We start from the raw sequence: 18,229 nt of genomic DNA, 5'->3' as shown, positions 1-18,229 counted from the left end.
CTGAGAGCGCCAGAGCTATGCTGAAGTTTCCTTCTAGCAAATATGAATCCAAATGACAGACCTTAACCCCCAAGAAAGAGAAGGATGCTTGTTTGCACTGTATTCCCACGATGCACATATCTACTCTTTGTGGTAGCGTATTAGGCTTGGTGGGAAACAAGCAAGATTTTGTCCTATGTATCTCTGATATGGTCACTTTATAAAATACTTTTAGGGCTTGGGCAATTAAGGTCCAACCTACTCTCACATTCTTACAAATAGCAACATTTTGTCTGCATAAAATTACACTAAGTTGATCCCATCTGTCAAAGTGATGTCCCGCTCATGACCCTCCAAGCACCCTGGCACAATCTGACTGCAAATGACTCCAATGCCAGGGAAAACAACGAGGGGTCGTGGGGCAGGAGACAGACACACCTGTTGCATACCCCTACCCATGCAGTATGAGACAGAAGTGTTGATACTTGTCCACACCATAGCTGATGTCCTAACATAGAACAATCTTATCCTTTGCACCATGATCCTTCCAAAGTCACATTTTCTGTGAACCTTAAACATGTAATGGCAATTCAGAGAATCAAAATCCTTTTCGAAATGAAGGGCCAAGACAGCCAAGTGAGGCCTGTGGGTGGCAGGAGAGGGCAGCTTCTAGCACCTAAAATAATCCTCTATTATTCATGGAAGTGCTGCGGCCCGGATTAAATCCATTTTGGTCCAAATGTATAAACTTGGGTAGCACCAGTTTCAGCTTTGTGACTAATATCTTACTCAACAAATCATTGAGGGGAGGCAGGGACACAGAGAGATACCTCAGTCCCCCACAGTATAAGTCAAAAATCACAAGGCAGGTAGCCTCAATAAACTGTGTTTTGTAGTGGACTCTCACCCACGTATGTGGCATGCATCATAATCAAGTCCTACCCTGGAATGTTTTATGGAACTGAGGGGGCTCAATCTCTCTTTTGTGGGATGCACTTTGTTGCCAGTAGGTTTTGACAAGGGGACCGAGAAAAAGGAAGTTAAACATGCCTAAGACTGCTTTCTTGAATATTTTAATCTTTACAAGGATGAACAGACTTGGCACCACTAAAAACAAAGACTGAGGTACCTGCAAGAGGTTAATGGCTTACTCAACCTCCAGGTCAATAGGTTTCAGTTGGTTTCATAATAGCCAAACAGGTCTTCCAGCTTTCATAAGACACATCCAAGTCCCGCACACATAACTTACATGAATAGCTTTTAATAGCTTCTAGTTCATGTGTCTGTAGAAAGGTGCTAAAAACTCATGACATGAATTCACACATGCTAATACAACTGCAATGCTGGATAACATCCACCAAAATTCTGGATTTGTAATTAAGTTTGGGTATTCGTTATAGGGACCCTTTTGGCCAGGCACCTAATCTGATTCTGAGACTCCTGCCTGTAGGAGTCTCTGGACCAGATTAGGTGCCTAACTGGTCCAGAATTGCCTAATTGTATCTTTCTCCAGGGTAGTCTGGCTATCAGCATCTTGTAGTCCTAATAATGATATGGAGCACCTCGCCTGACACATAATATGAGCTCCTGAGCACGAAAAGACAGGGGGGATTACAAAGAGGTCTAGGTGTCCTTCAGTCTTAATATTGTTTTTTTACATTTACTTTTACCCCATAATGCCATCTCTTTCAAGATTGCATGAGGTTAGTATTAATTAGATGCTAAAAATATTCTTGGCAAGTCATTTTAAAAAATGTTTTGGAAGAGTATATCACTCCTGCTAATTTTCTATATGTTCCTGTTTCTCTATCAAAGACTACTTTTAGAAGAAGCTTGTCCACACTCACCAAAGCAGCAGCTGCCAGGTTGGATAGAACACTTTGAATTCAGTTGGCTGGTCTTGGAGCTGGATAGACTGTAACATGGCTTCACCTTGTCTTTCTTTCAGTCTAAAATATGTATCAGATCGAATTTCAATCTTTGTTTAACACTTAAGTAATCTGTAGAACCGAAGCTGCTTCTCTCTTCATATAAAACTAAAGGCCTGAGTTAATAGTATATTGATGATGTGAGCAGATAATTCGCTAGCCCAGACCTCTGGAACAAAACACAGCTTGCGCAATCAATGGCCCCCATGATGGTCAGTTCACATTGCCTGAAAAAATGTTGATGTTGTTGACCAAGCAACGTTCTCAATAAAGTCCCGTTTTTGACTGTACTTTATATAATTTCGTTCTGATTAGGGTGCTTGCCTCAGATAACAAATTTGCACTGGGCAAACTGGTGAATTTAATTAAGTGGAAAATATGTCATTTTTTCTTGCTAAGTACACTACTCGTAAAGGAAGTGTAAATACAATATAGATAAACAAGTGGCGATCGTAATATGATTAGGGTAACGCCAGAATATATAATGACTTTTGTAAAAGAGAAACCCCTGTACTCTTATATTATGGTCTAAGGAGAATTTTGACTATCATCCCGGTAAAGAGAAGAATTCTTTGATGCGATAGACCTAGTTGGTGTTGGTGCAAGGGGCTGATGTTCAATCTTAATGTATGCAAACCTGCAAATAACATGGACATACATTTACAAGGCAATTTATTGATTCAGAATCAAACAGGAAATTCATATAATTTCAGATATTTGGCTAGAAGGTTACTTATTTGTTAAACATGTCTTCTAACTATGCAGCGAGACATTGACAAATTTAATCAGTTTACATAAAAGGGGCTTGGTCCAAAAATGTATTTTGCACTGAGATTGTAGCACCAGCAAGAAGGGCAATATAATTTAAATTGTTGTAAAGTTTTGCCCTGCACGCAAAACAGTTAATAAAAAATGAGAGTTCATTTAGGACATGGAAGCATGAGGAATTAAATAGAAGTTCTAGGAAAGGGGTACATTGTATGCCACATGGGGAAACCTACTTTTCAAACGTTTGAAACTTTAGTAGGAAATATTTTTATGCAGCAATTAATAAATGGTATTTAAGCATGGGCATTTCCTAACTTCACCAGTATATGGTAGTAAATCATTACCTGGATTTGTATAATATTTGGCTTCCAAATTCTAATTTATATTGCTTATCATTAATTAAATGCTCTCCATAAAAGGTAGCCTTGCATGTCGAAGCTGTCCACATGATTACTGTAACATGCTTTGGGGACATGCTGCAGAATAGGCTGCTGTTTCTACTGTATGAGGAGTCTGCACCGGTCTTAGAGCCATTGCGCTCTCCTTCGCACGATGCAGGCTATTTCCTGCCTCAATGAGGCTTCACTCGGTAGCTGAATGGTGATCACAGATGTCTTCCTGGGCTGGACACCTCACATTTTCCAGGCAGAGTTACACAGCAACCTCACACATGTAAGGCCTGCTAGCGTCATAGGGCCACATGTACAACTGCCAGATTTTGTGACTCTCAAATTGCGTTTTTTGTGACTCACAATTAGAGAAATGCAAAATCTGGTGTATAGTCACATTCTGGCCAGAAATAGCGACTCGTTAATGAGTCACATCACAAAAGTAGAAATCGCTATTTGCAATTTCTCTTCCAGTCGCAAAGAGCGATCACACATCCCAAGTGCAGTAATATTTAGAGACCTAGATGTTTAAAAATTACCTTTCTGCTTCCTGTGCCAGGGGAAGGACCCAAAACACAGGAAGTGCTGACCCAGGAGAAGCCAGGAGAGCAGGAAAAGTGAGGAGGGTAGTTCTGCAGCACACCCAAAGAGAGCAGAAAAGGCCAAAAAGTATCCAAACCACCCTTAGAAATGTTCAGCCAACATTCAGAGACGTTAGCAGGGCAGAGAAGGAGAAAAATAAAGTTTCTGAAAGATAACTGGAAATCTTTAAAGAAGAATGCTGCAATAACAACAACCAGCTTTTTGGGCATGCCTCAGTGACTGTGGCAGAGTTGCAAAAAAGAAAAATGTGGATGGACATACAGCGGAGGATCACTGCCCTGGGGGTGGCAAATTGTTCCGTAGAGGATTAAGAAGCGGTGGTTGGACCTGTGGACTTGTACCAAAGAAATGGTGGCAACACACCTGCAGGAGTCTCAGACAACTGAAGGTGGTCCCTCAATTGTCCTCACACGCTCAACAATGGAGGTAATGGTTGATACTGCCCTTGAGTCTGAGGCAGTTGCAGGAATTGGGACCCTGGACATGTCTGCCCCTCCACCATTACCAGATAAGTGCAAAACATCTACTATGCCAATATTTCTGCCTTTACACCAGGGGTCTACATGCATGCCAAATATCCTTATTTAGACATATCTGGATGGTCCATGTAGATGGTCTAAAATCACACATGGTGCATAATAGGAAATTTAGTCATAGACGAATCACTGACAGAATATCGAAAGACAGAATATCGACCTACAGAAATATCGAAGCAAAAATATCGAAGTCAAGAATATCGACATCCTATCTACATTATAGTAAGTACAAAAATATCCCAAAAAATAAATCGATGTTAAAAATATCGTTTTTTAAACAAAAATAATGTAAAATAAAGTAAATAATACATGTGATTAAAATGAACATAGTTAAAAATATTTTGAAATTTTAAAAATTATAACTAATATATACATCATGAAAAAATAAATTAAACATATTCATATAATATATAATATATACTTGGATAATAATATTTTTTAATAATTAATTTAATAACATAAACTGTTAAAAATATCTTATACATTACAAATACATCTATACACATAAAGCAATATTTTTAAATAAAAATTATTGAAATATATATAACAAATTAAAAAAAGACAATAAGTTTTAATATTTTTAAAATTAATGATATACTTCATTAACTAAATAATACAACAAATATTAGATAGCGGAGGGAATTAAATTAATATTCCAACTCCAAACAGTGCAACGGTAGGGAAAATGTTGGATAGCGTAGGGGTAAAAATGACTATTCCCTCCCCAGTGAGTGCAACAGTAGTGAAAGTGTTGGATAGCGTAGAGGTAAAAATTACTATTCCTACCCCAGCGAGTGCAACAGTAGGGAAAGTGTTGGATAGCGTGGAGGTAAAAATTACTATTCCCACTCCAGTGAGTACAACAGAAGGGAAAGTGTTGGATAGCATAGGGTAAAAATTACTATTCCCACTCCAGTGAGTGCAACAGTGGGGAAAGTGTTGGATAGTGTAGGGGTAAAAATTGCTATTCCCACTCCAGTAAGTGCAACAGTAGGGAAAGCGTTGGATAGCGTAGGGGTAGAAATGACTATTCCCACTCCAGTGAGTGCAACAGTAGGGAAAGTGTTGGATAGTGTAGGGCTATAAATTACTATTCCCACTCCAGTGAGTGCAACAGTAGCGAAATTGTTGGATAGCGTTAGGGTTAAAATTACTATTCCAACTCCAGTGAGTGTAACATTGTGGAAAATGAAGGATAGTGTAGGAGTTAAATTAACATACTAATTAATTAAATATTTTTTGAAAAATGAATAACATATTCTTAATTAGTTAACAAAAAAATGAATAATAAATACCAATACAATTAGATTAATATTTACTCAAATAACATTACATTACTTCCCACCCTATTCCCCTATAAACGCACAACCCGCTACACATAAAAAATAAAACATTTAATTTAATTATCAATTAATCAATTAATAAAAACTCATTGCCAATAAATAATTAACAATAAATGAATTTAATAAAAATAAATAAAAAATAAAAATACATTACCTATAATTAACATAATTATCAATTAATCAATTAATAATAAATAATTACCAATTAACAATAAATTAATAATCAATAACAATAAATAAGAAATAATAATGAATGAATAATAATTAAATTACTTCCCACCCTATTCCCCTATAAACCCCCAACCCGCTCCGATTCTAAAACGCAAAATGTACTTTAAAAAAAATTAGTAATTCCTAAACATTTCATACGTATATTTAAAAATAATTAAAATACATTACAAAAAATGTTAAACACATACATATAAAATACATACTAAAATACATAACACTAATATAAAGATCGATATTATTAACTAACAATATTATTTACTTCGATATTACTTACTTCGATATAAAAAAAACAACATTACTTTCCTTAAGGTCGATATTCTGGTCACCGATATTCTTGACATCGATATTCTGTCCCTACTATATTAAAAACTCGGTATTAGCGTAGGTTGATAATAAAAACTCAATATTATGTCTGCATACCGTCATAGACATAACCAGTGCGGCCAGTGTCAGTCATTTGTAGAATACTGTTGTACCACCAATCAGAACACAGTTCACTGAACACTGCGGCCAAACTGAGGTGCCAGTGGATCGGACTTAGGCTCTAACGCTGCTTAATACTGCGTGTCGCGGGCTGATTTAATACACAGCCCTTACACCAGCACGAGATTTACTCCACATCGTGCATCATTGATATATGCTAGAATAAGCCTTTTGTTCGTGGAATACATGCAACTTGCCCAGCCATATTCAGGCTGCGACGGAATTATAACCAGTCAGAAGGCACACAAGACTGTTTCATTTACTTGAAGCCCTGAGGAAGTCGCGGGTGTCTTGTCCCGAACGACGAAACACGTGTTGGCTGGAGTCACAACAAGAAAATCATAAAATGTTCATATTCTCTATGTATTTGCCTTGAAACTTAAGTTATTGAGGAAAAATAAATTAAAATACTATCTTCAAACTAATAAACCTAAAACATGTGAAGTAAATAAGAAGTAAACATTCACACAAGTAAACTTTAAAAAATAAAGAACTTAACTCTTAACTTGAAGGAAAAAACAAACTAAAACATATTTTAAATAATGGAATTATAAAGCAATAAGATAAATTAACTCAATTAATTGAACCAGTTAAATAATTGACATAATGAATAACCCAATCAACCAAATAAAGATTTAAAATTAAAAAACAACAGTTTTTGTTTAAATAAAAAACTATAGATTAAAACACTACATGCCATACTCCCCTACAAATCCAAAAATCCAGCAATTAATAAAAAAATATAAATTAAATTAGAAACTGTTCCTTAAGCTATATTAACAAAGCAAATAAACATTGTAAAAATTGAGAAATAATTAATAATAATATATTCAGAACTTATAACACCAACACTAATAAAATATTATACAAACATTAAAAACATGATTTTCTTACCTGCAATATTCTGTCCCACATCTTGTCATAACAATGTTACCTAGATGATATTTGTGTCCAAAAATATTTTGGCAACAATAGTAAGGTAGTACTCCCTGATGTCATAGATTATAAATCAATCCGTTGATTTCTATAGCGCAGCTAATCACTGGAGAGGGTATCCAGGCGCTTGCAGGGACCAAGAGACTCAGTTAAATAGCCAGGTCTTGAGCACCTTTCGGAATTCCGATATAGAGATGGGGATGAGAAAGAGTGCCATCCACTCATGGTGAGTGAGAGGATTGAGAGGATTGAGGAGAATAGTTGTCTGGCTGGTCGAAGTTCTAGCTGTGGTTGATTTAGGCTGGTCCTAGGTTGAGTAGGGCATTGTATGCGTGGATCAGCAGATTGAACTGACATCTCTTCGATACTGGGACCCAGTAGAGTTCCTTGAGGAGAGGGGTGAAGTTGGTCCATTGGGGGAGGTCAAAAATGAATCCAACTGCTTTCTGAATGGTATGTAGTCTCTTGAGTAGGTGTGCAATGATCCCTGAGTATAGAGAGTTGCTGTGGTCCATTCTCCTAGTGATGAGGGCTTGTGTGATGATGTGTCTAGTGTTAGGGGGTGCCACTTGAAAATCTTTTGTAGCAAGCGCAGGGTGAAGAAGCAGGCAAAGGAGACTGAGCTGATCAGAGACTTCATGGTCAGCTTGCTGTCAAGGATGATGCTGAGGTTTCTGGCAGTGTCCGACGAGGAGGGTGCTGGTCCTAGTTCTGCAGGCCACCAGGAACCATTTCAGGGAGTGGTGTTGTTGCTGAAGATCAGTACTTCTGTTTTGTTAGTGTCCAGGTTCAGGCAGTTGTCTCTCATCCAGTTGGTGATTCTCGTCATGCACTTGTGGAAGCTGGTTCTGGTGGTGGTGGGCTCCTTGGAGAGAAAGAGAATGAGTTGAGTATTGTTTGCATTGAGCTATTTAGAGTTTAGCAGACAGGGTACTCAACAGAAAACAAGTCATAGTACCATTAAGTGTGTCACATCATTGGTATTTTGTTTTACAAAAACAAACTCCCACTTTTGTTTGTTGAGCAGCTGTATGAATCATGGTGGTCGCTTATCAAACTTTTCTTGCCTTTGAAGGAGCCTCTGTGGCAGCAGCTCTTTTGAAGACACAGTAATTTCCACCAGGTCAGTGGAGCTCTCAAAATATGGTGGACAGCTGGCCACCCATCAAACTCTAAATGTGAGGCATTGTTCACAATCACAGGACAAACACATTTCAAACAGGGATAATTTAAATTAATCCAAATATGGCTAATGTATTCCATGTACAGGGGATGTTTTATTTTAATAATTTATACAACCCTCTGATCCCGGGGAGGGGTTGAAATGTGATGCAACTTCAGAAGCAGATAGCTTAAAGGATACCTTCATATGTAACTCAGCTGATATGCTAACTTGCAAATAAAATAACTGATGTACCCAGTTAACTCTCCCTCAACTAAGAATGCATTTGGTTTGGATGGGTTACATAGTAACTTTCATAATCATAACACAGAGCTACAGGGATTAGAGCTCACTAATATTTACTAACCTCATCACTCAATGTGGTCTGATCCAAAGCATTCTTAAACCCTCTACAATCAGTAATAATATGACGTATTCATGGGCTGTTACCAGCAGTGGGGCCGATTCTGATCCGTGTTGGAAAGCACTCCGACCGTGCCGGATCGCGTGTTTTCCGATCGAGCCGGAGTCCTGCAGTCCGACCGAGCGAGTACGATGCGGCCATATGCTGTCGGACTCGGTTCGGTCGGACTCCCATAGAAGTCACTGGGAGCTGGTCGTACGACGCGTACATGGGCTCCCATTGACTGAATGGGTACGTCGCGGACAAGTGCGCCCCCTACAGTGAGTACGTGTTGGTGCCATCCGCACCATACATGCCTGTGTTGGGGAGACCCATGGGTCTTCTCCTGGGTCTGAGTCGTAGGGCTGTGGGTGACAGGGGGTCCGACGCGGACCTGCAAAGGCAACCACCCAGACGATTTGCGAGCCGGACACTCCGGCTCGCACAGGCTGTCCGAGGCGTGCATCGTACTGGCTAGGTCGTAAATCGCATCCATTGCATGCCACGGTTAGCTTCCGACCGAGACGTATGGAGCGATTCGGACCCAGAAACGACTCGGTCGGTGAATTTCATGTAGCTCGCATCGTACTTGCTCGCTCATACAGCTGTACGAGTCGGGCAGAAAAACACGCATACGGCGCGTAGTTTTTCGGGCCGGATCGCGTACGTTGCTCTTCTGACCTCGGCCCCTAAATGTTAATAGAATTTAACTATCAAAGTAGGGCATGTGTTAGGTTTTAGATCCTGGAGAAATGTCATATTTCTTTAACAATTAAATAGTTAGCTAAATACATTGTGATTATGCATTCAACAGCAAATACTTTAGGTTTGGAAGGTCACCTGCAAGGGAAATATGAGTGTACATTTGATGGTACAATATTGGAGAAGAATTAGTGGTTCTGGAACTTCTCATTATAATTAAACTTCCTTTTTGTCTCTTAGGGAGAAAGCTTTGACTTTGGAAAGGTTGAACCAAATTATAGTCTCAGCTCAGGGCAATCTAGACATGGCCTTTACAGAAGTTATAATTCAAGCCAATAAGACTGTTTGGCGAATATCCATGACACAAGCAATTAATGTCTAGATTGAGCTAGAAAGCAGTGTGATACACAATAAAGTTAATAACAGTCTTTTAAAACCCAGAAACTATGTCAGAATACCTTCTCTGGACCCCTCTCAACTTTAAATGTGAAGTGAGCTGGATGTTACCACTCAATTTTAGACTGTGAATGAGCTTCTGTATCAGTCTTGAAGATTTACTGGGTTTGTGTTGCCACAAATGTCCCTATAGTATGTGTCACCAGTTAAAGTTTGGAGCTCCCAGAAAAACCAGTAGTGGTCAGGAAGGAGCTGTATGTGGCTGATGGATGAGTAGGCCTGGACCACATTGGTGACAGATTGTTTTCTGGGCACAATATTGGTTGTTGTGGCTGCTATTATACCTATTGTCTACACAATTGTAGTAAGATCTGGAATATTATGGTGGGAGAGGTGAAAGTGAGAGGGGTACAATGGAACATCAAGAATTTTAGGGCCTTATTATGATGTCAGTTGGAAAGATTGTCTGACCAACTTGTTTTCAGAAACATTCCGACCGATTAGTTCGCAATGTCTCTTACCACCGTATTAGGATGTATAGTAGAGAAAACTCCGACAGCGTCGGTCAGAGACAATTCCGACTTGACCGTGTCGGTCGTAGACAATTCGGACCTGACCGGTCGGCCGGAAACAAGTCCGAAATGACTGCGTCGGTCGGAAAGGCTGTCCCATAGGGATTCTGGTTACGATCAAGCATCTTTTTTTTTTTTTTTTGCAGTGTTTTATATAGCGCGAACTTGACCGGAATCCAATCATGTATCAGAGCGCCTTACATAGCACCAGTTACGTTACATGAGGACACTCATTCATTTTTTTGTTAGGCACGGGGAGATTAAGTGATTTGCCCAGAATCACAGGAAGTTCAGCGTCATTACCGAGACTCGGACCCAACTCCCCAGGTCCGAGGTCGAGCGCACTAACCCTTAGGCCAACTCCTCTTCAACTGCCCTGCCGAGGACATTAGGATGCATTCGACGTGGTTGTGGAATCAAGTGCAAGCAGAAAAACTCAGGCCTAACAACGAGTATAGGTAGTGCCAAAAAAAAATTAAATAGTAGGCACACCCACTAATTCACCTATATGAAGACAAAAAAATGACCATGATCCTTTGCTCACACAAAACTGCTGCAAGACCCACTGAGAACTTTTTGCCAGTCACTACTGTCAGCCCTGTACACACACATGCACTGCATTCACACCACTATTTGCACATGTTACTTTTTTGGTCCTGATTCCTTTTATAGACATACCCTCTATTTCACATTTACCCTCACCCTCACCTTCACCATGCCCAAGAAGAACCAGCCACGTTTGAAAGATTAGGAGTTGATAGAGCTTGTTAATGAAATCCTTAAAGTAGAGCCACATTTATTCAGGGCCTTAGTCCAACAGACCCCCTTCAGCCAGAAAAATAAAATGTGGAACAGGATAGTCAACACGGTGAATGCTGAAGCACCTGTCCTGCGCACAATGGATGATATCAAGAAGAGGTGGTACGCCACGAGAAGGAGGGTCAAAATATTGTGCGGCAAAGAACACAAGGCTGCACAACGGACTGGTGGTGACCCTCCTGCACCACCTGTGCACTTTACTTCCTTGGAGGAGAAGATGCGTGCCATCCTTCCACCGGAGAGCTTATATGGAATACCAGGAGGAATGGAGTCTGGTAAGTAGGTACTCAACATTTCACACAAGTTAGCAATTACACTTCTGCAGACATCTCTGTAATGTACCCAGTTAACTAAATTACAGTTGTTAGATTCAAACAAACCAATAGTCAATGATCATGTGATGTGTATGTAATACAGATAACACACATACCTGCAATGAAGATGAAAAGGCTCAAAACTATCGCCATGTACACACTTCTCCCAAACTCACATCAAGGCATTGTGCTCCAAACACCAGTCACCAGTGTCAGCCATCTTGCCAGTACATTTCCACTCACTGTCTGGAAACCAGAGTTCCAGGGGAGGCCTATTTGCACTGGGTGGGAAGGTCTGTGGAGGACAGGGCCTGCTGGGAGATGTAGTGATATCAAACACTCCTCCTCCCACCCAGGCCAACAAGCCTATATGGAACTATGCTTTCCTGACAGTGAGTGGAAATGTACTGTCAAAATGGCTGATACTGTGGACTGGGTTTTGGAGCACAAGGCCTTGAAAGGAGTAGTGGTCAAGTCAAACCCCTGGCACCAGTGACAGCCATCTTGATAGTATATTTCCACTCACTGTCAGGCAACCATAGTTCCTGGTGGGCTGTTTCGGCTGGGTGGAAAGAGTGTGTTTATGGCAGAGCCTGATGGTAGTTGGAGTAATAGCAATCGCTACTCCACCCACCCAGCACAACCAGTTCACCTGGGCCTCTGGCTACGTAACAGTGAGTGGAAATGTACTAGCAAATTGGCTGACACTGGGGACTGGTGTTTGTAGCACAAGGCCTTGATGGGAATTTAGGTCAAGTCAGACACCAGGCATCAGTGACAGACATCTTGCCAGTACATTTCCACTTACTGTCAGGAAAGCAGAGTTCCAGGTAGCAGGTAGGCTGGTTGGGATGGCTGGGTGGTGGAGTGGTTGATATAACTACATCTCCCAGCAGGGAATGTCCTACACACACACTTCCCACCCAGCCTAAACAGCCCACCAGAAACTCTGCTTACATGACAGTGAGTGGAAATGTACTGGCAAGATGGCTGTCACTGGTGCCTGGTGTCTGACTTGACCCCAACTCCCATCAAGGACATACACTCCAAACACCAGTCAGCAGTGTCAGCCATCTTGCCTGTACATTTCCACTCACTGTCAGGAAAGCAGAGTTCAAGTAGGCTGGCTGAGCTGGATGGGAGGGTGTGTATAGGACAGAGTCTGATGTGAATTGTAGTAATAGCAACCACTCCTCTACCCACCCAGCACAACCAGTTCATCTGGGCCCATGGCTACCTGACAGTGAGTGGAAATGTACTAGCAAGATGGCTAACACTGGGTTCTAGTGTGTGGAGCACAAGGCCTTGAAGGGAGTCGTGGTCAAGTCAAACACCAGGCACCAGTGACAGCCATCTTCATAGTAAATATCCAGTCACTGTCAGGAAACCATAGTTCCTGGTGGGCTGTTTGGGCTGGGTGGGAAGAGTGTGTGTATGGCAGAGCCTGATGGAAATTTGTAGTACTAACAACCACTCCTCTTCCCACCCAGCACAACCAGTTCACCTGGGCCTATGGTTACCTGGCAGAGAGTGGAAATGTACTAGCAAGATGGTTGACACTGGGGACTGGTGTTTGGAGCACAAGGCCTTAATGGGAGCCGTGGTCAAGTCAAACACCAGGCACTAGTGACAGCCATCTTGTCAGTACATTTCCACTCACTGTCAGGTAAGCATAGTTCCAGGGGGGCTGGGTGGAATGGGTGGGAGAAGGAGTTAGTTCAGTTTCCCAAATATCATCTCAGCATTTGAAGTCCAGCTTACAAAATTAGTTAGCTAAAAAATAGAAAAAAACAGAGAGCTCATCTAACTATGATGTCAAAATTCAAAATCCATGAGCTGTGTATGCACAAAGCTAAGCAGTCACATGCTTGCCTCCTTATGGGCATTTAATCAAGGATCATTAGTTGAGAACATTCAGCACATCTCTCACAACATGATTACAAAATTACTGGGACAGAAACAGACTATGAGTATGTAGGCAGCAACACCTATGTGACTGCTGATACATGGACTAAGTCCAGTACACCAGGCCAGACAAACTCAAACATTAGGAACTAAAGAGTACTATGTCATTGACATTGCAACAGATATGTAGCAAAGTAATCCACCAGTGTCATCCACAGAGTGTCTGGTAGAAGTTAATGTCAGTGTCCATGTCATAAGAACTTAACAGAACATGACCATTTCAGCACATAGGTGGAGCTAATTACCAATCCACATCTTGTCAAAGTTGCATTGTTCATCCCAAACATAGATGACCGTCCTGGATAAAAGAGGCCAATCAATCATCCTAAATAGATATTTTTGTCCTGTCATTTGCATAATGGGTACAATTTGAGGTGCATTGGACATTCACAAAATTGACTGTGTCATTTCTGTACCCACAGGGCTAGCTGGGAACACTGCTGTGCCCAATGATGACAGCCAGGCCCAGACTCCAGCTGACAATGAACTCACTGGCATTAAGGGCTCTCCCTCATCCTCGGATGAGGAGGAGCAACCAGGCCCATCAGGTTTGGGTCGGCAGACATAACTAGCAGCAACAGCAGGATCCACAGCGACAACTCCCGCCTCAGCTACCAACACCCAGATATACACAGCAGCCACGGCTAACGACAATGGCTCAGCAACACAGAGCACTCTGGAGTTGACCGACAACAACACCACAGTCAATTAGGAAGGAGGCTCAGGGTTGACTGTGCCACCGTAAACTGTACAGTCCTGTGAGGCTTGGGGTGGTGGGAGGAGAAGGGTGGATCCACATCATCGAGCAGCTGGTGTTGCCTAGGACCACCCAAACCTCTCCCAGGTACCCAATGCTCATGAGGGGTGCCAGGGAGAAATGGGCCAGGTTATCCAAATCCTTAGAAATATCAAACAGCTCCAGGCCTCCCAAAACAAAAGAATGGGCCAGTTCGATGAACAAATGGACGACCTCACTGGGGTGCTGCGGGAGATTGGTATAAGCCTCCGCCAGATAGCTCCTTATCTAAGTACCTCTCCTTGTGTGCCTACTACATCTGTTGCTACTACATCTGTACAAGCCGCAGGGAGGGATGTTAAGTCAGGTGGAGAGTCCCCTGTACCCCGGGAGTCTGCCTCTGTTGGTCTCCCACCCAAATGTGTTAAGGGGTGTCCAAGGAAAAATCCGTGAGAGTCGGATGGAAATGCACCACCCCCAAGAAGTAAAAAAGGTGCCCTTGATATCATCCATTGTGTGTCAAGCATTCACTTTGTTGACTGTCCCACATCTGATGAAGGGTCAAAGTTGGGCTTTTGACTTGAATAACTGTGTCTTCTCTCTGTTGGATTTCATCAGCAAACACTATCAACTCCATTCTGCACTTTATTTTTTTTATGAGCACAAAACCATTGTGTGGCTTCAAACTTGCACTATGTTTTCCTAAATAAACCACTTTACACAGCAATACTAGCTCATGTTGTGACTTTGACTTTAAAATGGAAATATTGTCATCACCCTCTTATCATAATGAACAAAGTGTCAACAACATAGGTAATCAATTACTTGTAAGTAGCAAACTAAGTGCCATTGAGTAAATGAACTTTTGCATAGAATGATAGATATACACAACCAGGTACAGACTGTAGTACACAGTACACATTCACAGGAAGTCAATTGTCTACACAACTATCACTATTTGCCAATCATTGTTAGCCAACTAGTTCATCATGGTCAAACTTTGATTTGAACTTGTTTGGATGTGTGATATCAGACAAGGCACACCTCAATGTGGAACACATTTTATTGGCCAGATCCAACATGGTGTGGGAACAAAAACTATGATTATGTCACACATCACTGAAAGGCACTAATAACAAAAACACCAGACTATCATGTCTGAAGGAAGTACGTGCCAGGGAGTTCAGCAAAATGTCCATGTCGGTGTCTGTCACAGCATCATATGTGTGGTGAGGTCACAACTCTGTTAGTTCACTCTGTAGATGACATGCCAATGTACCCTGGTAAAAAAGCAAAAAGAAAAGAGTTTAGCTACCATAAATAAGGCATCACAAGTCAGAGAAGTATGATATCTCAAGCACAACAATGTCATTGTTAACACTAGCTAGGCCTCACTGAAACACCGCCAATGTACATTTTTTTTAACTTTTCTTAAACCAGTCTTCAAAAAAACTTCAGGACATTTATCCTACACTCTCAAGCATATATACATATAGTCCACCAGCTACACAACAACAAGCAATGGCGGTTAGTCACCTTCTCTCATTGCATACTTACAGTCATGTGAAACAGTTCTGGGCAAGTTGTCTCAAATCCACTCCCGCATCATCTTCACCACTGTCATCATTGCCCAGTCCTGTTTCCTCCATCGGTGGCACCTGCTGGTCTCCCTCATCCACTATCAGAGGTTTGTTCTTACGTATTTTGACATTGGGTAGCATGCAACAAGCCACGATTATCTGGCACACCTTTCCGGAGGCATATTGGATGGATTTTCCTGTCTATCCAGACAGCGGAATCTTGACTTCAGGAAGCCAAAAGTACGCTCCACTCTCCACCTGGTCCGGCCATGGGCCTCATTAAAGCGCACCTCTTCTGGAGTGACTATGTTGCACAGTGGTGTCAGTAACCATAGTGTTGTTGGATAGGTGTGCTGAGGCCACACATGAGGTGAGAACTGCTGGCACAACTCATCAATTGTTACCCTTGTGAGACGGTATTTCTTTAAAATGTCTTGCTCCTCCAGTGTTTATAGTTCTGGGAAGGGTCTGTTAACAGGAGAATGTCTGCCGCCTCTTCTGCGATATCTATGTGTAGAGTGTATATACAGTTGGTGTTAGTTCACAATGTGCCAAGCAACATGCACTTAGACGAAGAGCAAAAAGCAATTAACCACACATAAAACACCATGTCAATGAAAAGACACATTTCAATAAACAATGTTAACCTTAAATACATATTACAGCATACAGGTCATTGCTAAACAGGTTTGAAAGGTTTGGTGACACAGCAATTAGAGTGCAGTAAAGTAATCTTCACTAATATCTGTGATTGTTCATGAAAATCAAGCAGGACATACTCCAAATCTCACAAGCCAAGTAGCCTAGACTTATGTTTCTGAGATCAATTATATGGTTCATCTGTACCCACAATAGGATCATGTAATGCATGACATCTGGGACACCATAAACATAAAGCATAACACAATGCAAATTATTCACAGTAATGTTACAGGGTGGACACAGTCATGTTGTCATGTCTGCATTACGCAAACTATTACATACACAAACCATTTACAATGTAGAAGTGCCAGAACATGCAGTTGTACAATTAAGTGTAGCACACAAGATACCCTAGAAACTCACATATCAGAGCTAAGCGTATGTGGCTGCTTAATGTCACGGTGTAGTCATTCCTCTGGAAATGTAGTATCCATGACTTGAAATACACACCCTCTATCCAGTATCACATCGCACACATTGCACATCTGGGTCCCACTGTCCTGTAATGCAATATGCATTTGTAGTGCATTCCAGAGGAATGCACTACATATGCATATTGGCTTGTGAACAACCATAAGAGGCAAAATGGAGTCATTTTAATTCATGTTTGGATTAACCTACTGTTAGACCTGTCTGCTTCTGAGAGTCCCCTCACACCATGATTTATTTTGTTCCCCCGTGCCTCCTAAAATTTGTCGCTTTTTATTTGTTTACCAGGACCTTTTTGTGTGTTGTCCCATGGGGCTAGATGCTCCTTGATGCTCAGTTGCTCACCAAGTTCCTGGCACCTATGTACAAGGCGCCTGACGGAACCGGTGGCATTACACACTGAGGTTGTCAACCCTAAAATGGTGGACACCATTGTCCCCTATGAGAGTGACTCCCATTGGAGTCCTTCTGACCTCTGACCCTTTGGAGGTTTTGGCGCACTCTGTGTAACCTGCAAACCTGACAGGAATCCCCTCAGAAGTTACAAGTACACAAAATGGCTGCCTTAGGAAGCCCAGTATGGTGGCTCCTAATGACCAAAAAGACACCTTGGAAGGGCCATGTCATTGACACAGCCAGGGAAGGTTCTAGAACCTTCTGGCTCGTGCTGGCACCCCAGGGCACTGGCTATAAAAGGCCCAGTCCCTGGCGGCCATGATGAGAAAAAGTGGAGAAGAGAAGAAACATAGAAGAGGACTTGACACCAGATTGACACCTGCCCTGTTCCCCCCCCCTGAGGCAGCTGATAGCGCAGGACGAAGTACAGCCGAGGTTGTTGGCGTGGACCCTGACTGGCGTTCCAGTCAGAAGCGCGAGCAGTGACCTCTCGCCTTCAGCGCCTGGCCAGCGAGTGCCCAATTGCCCCTCAGAGACTTTGGCCATAGTTAGAGCCTCTCCGCTTCCCCCAGTGGTGAGATCGCGACTGCGACCCTTGACAGGGCCCCTTCATCTTAAGTGCCTCCTGGCGGGCGTTCGGACGTCTCCGAACCCACCGCCGTCGAAGCGCTGATCGTGGACAGAAGGTGAGGTGCTGCGCTGGGGCGGGGAAAGGCTGGCCTTCATTTGGGCGAGAGTACCGTCTCTGCCCTGCCCGAGTGACTTGGGGACTGTTGTTGTGGGCGGGAGCCCCCCCGTGAGTGAGATCGGAGGGAGGATCGCGGAGCCCCTGGAACCCCCCTTCGCCCTTGGGAGAA

The sequence above is a fragment of the Triturus cristatus genome, chromosome 4_2 (genome assembly GCF_964204655.1).
Source record: "Triturus cristatus chromosome 4_2, aTriCri1.1, whole genome shotgun sequence".
NCBI classification, from domain to species: Eukaryota; Metazoa; Chordata; class Amphibia; order Caudata; family Salamandridae; genus Triturus; species Triturus cristatus.
Note: the sequence above shows the minus strand (reverse complement) of the source record.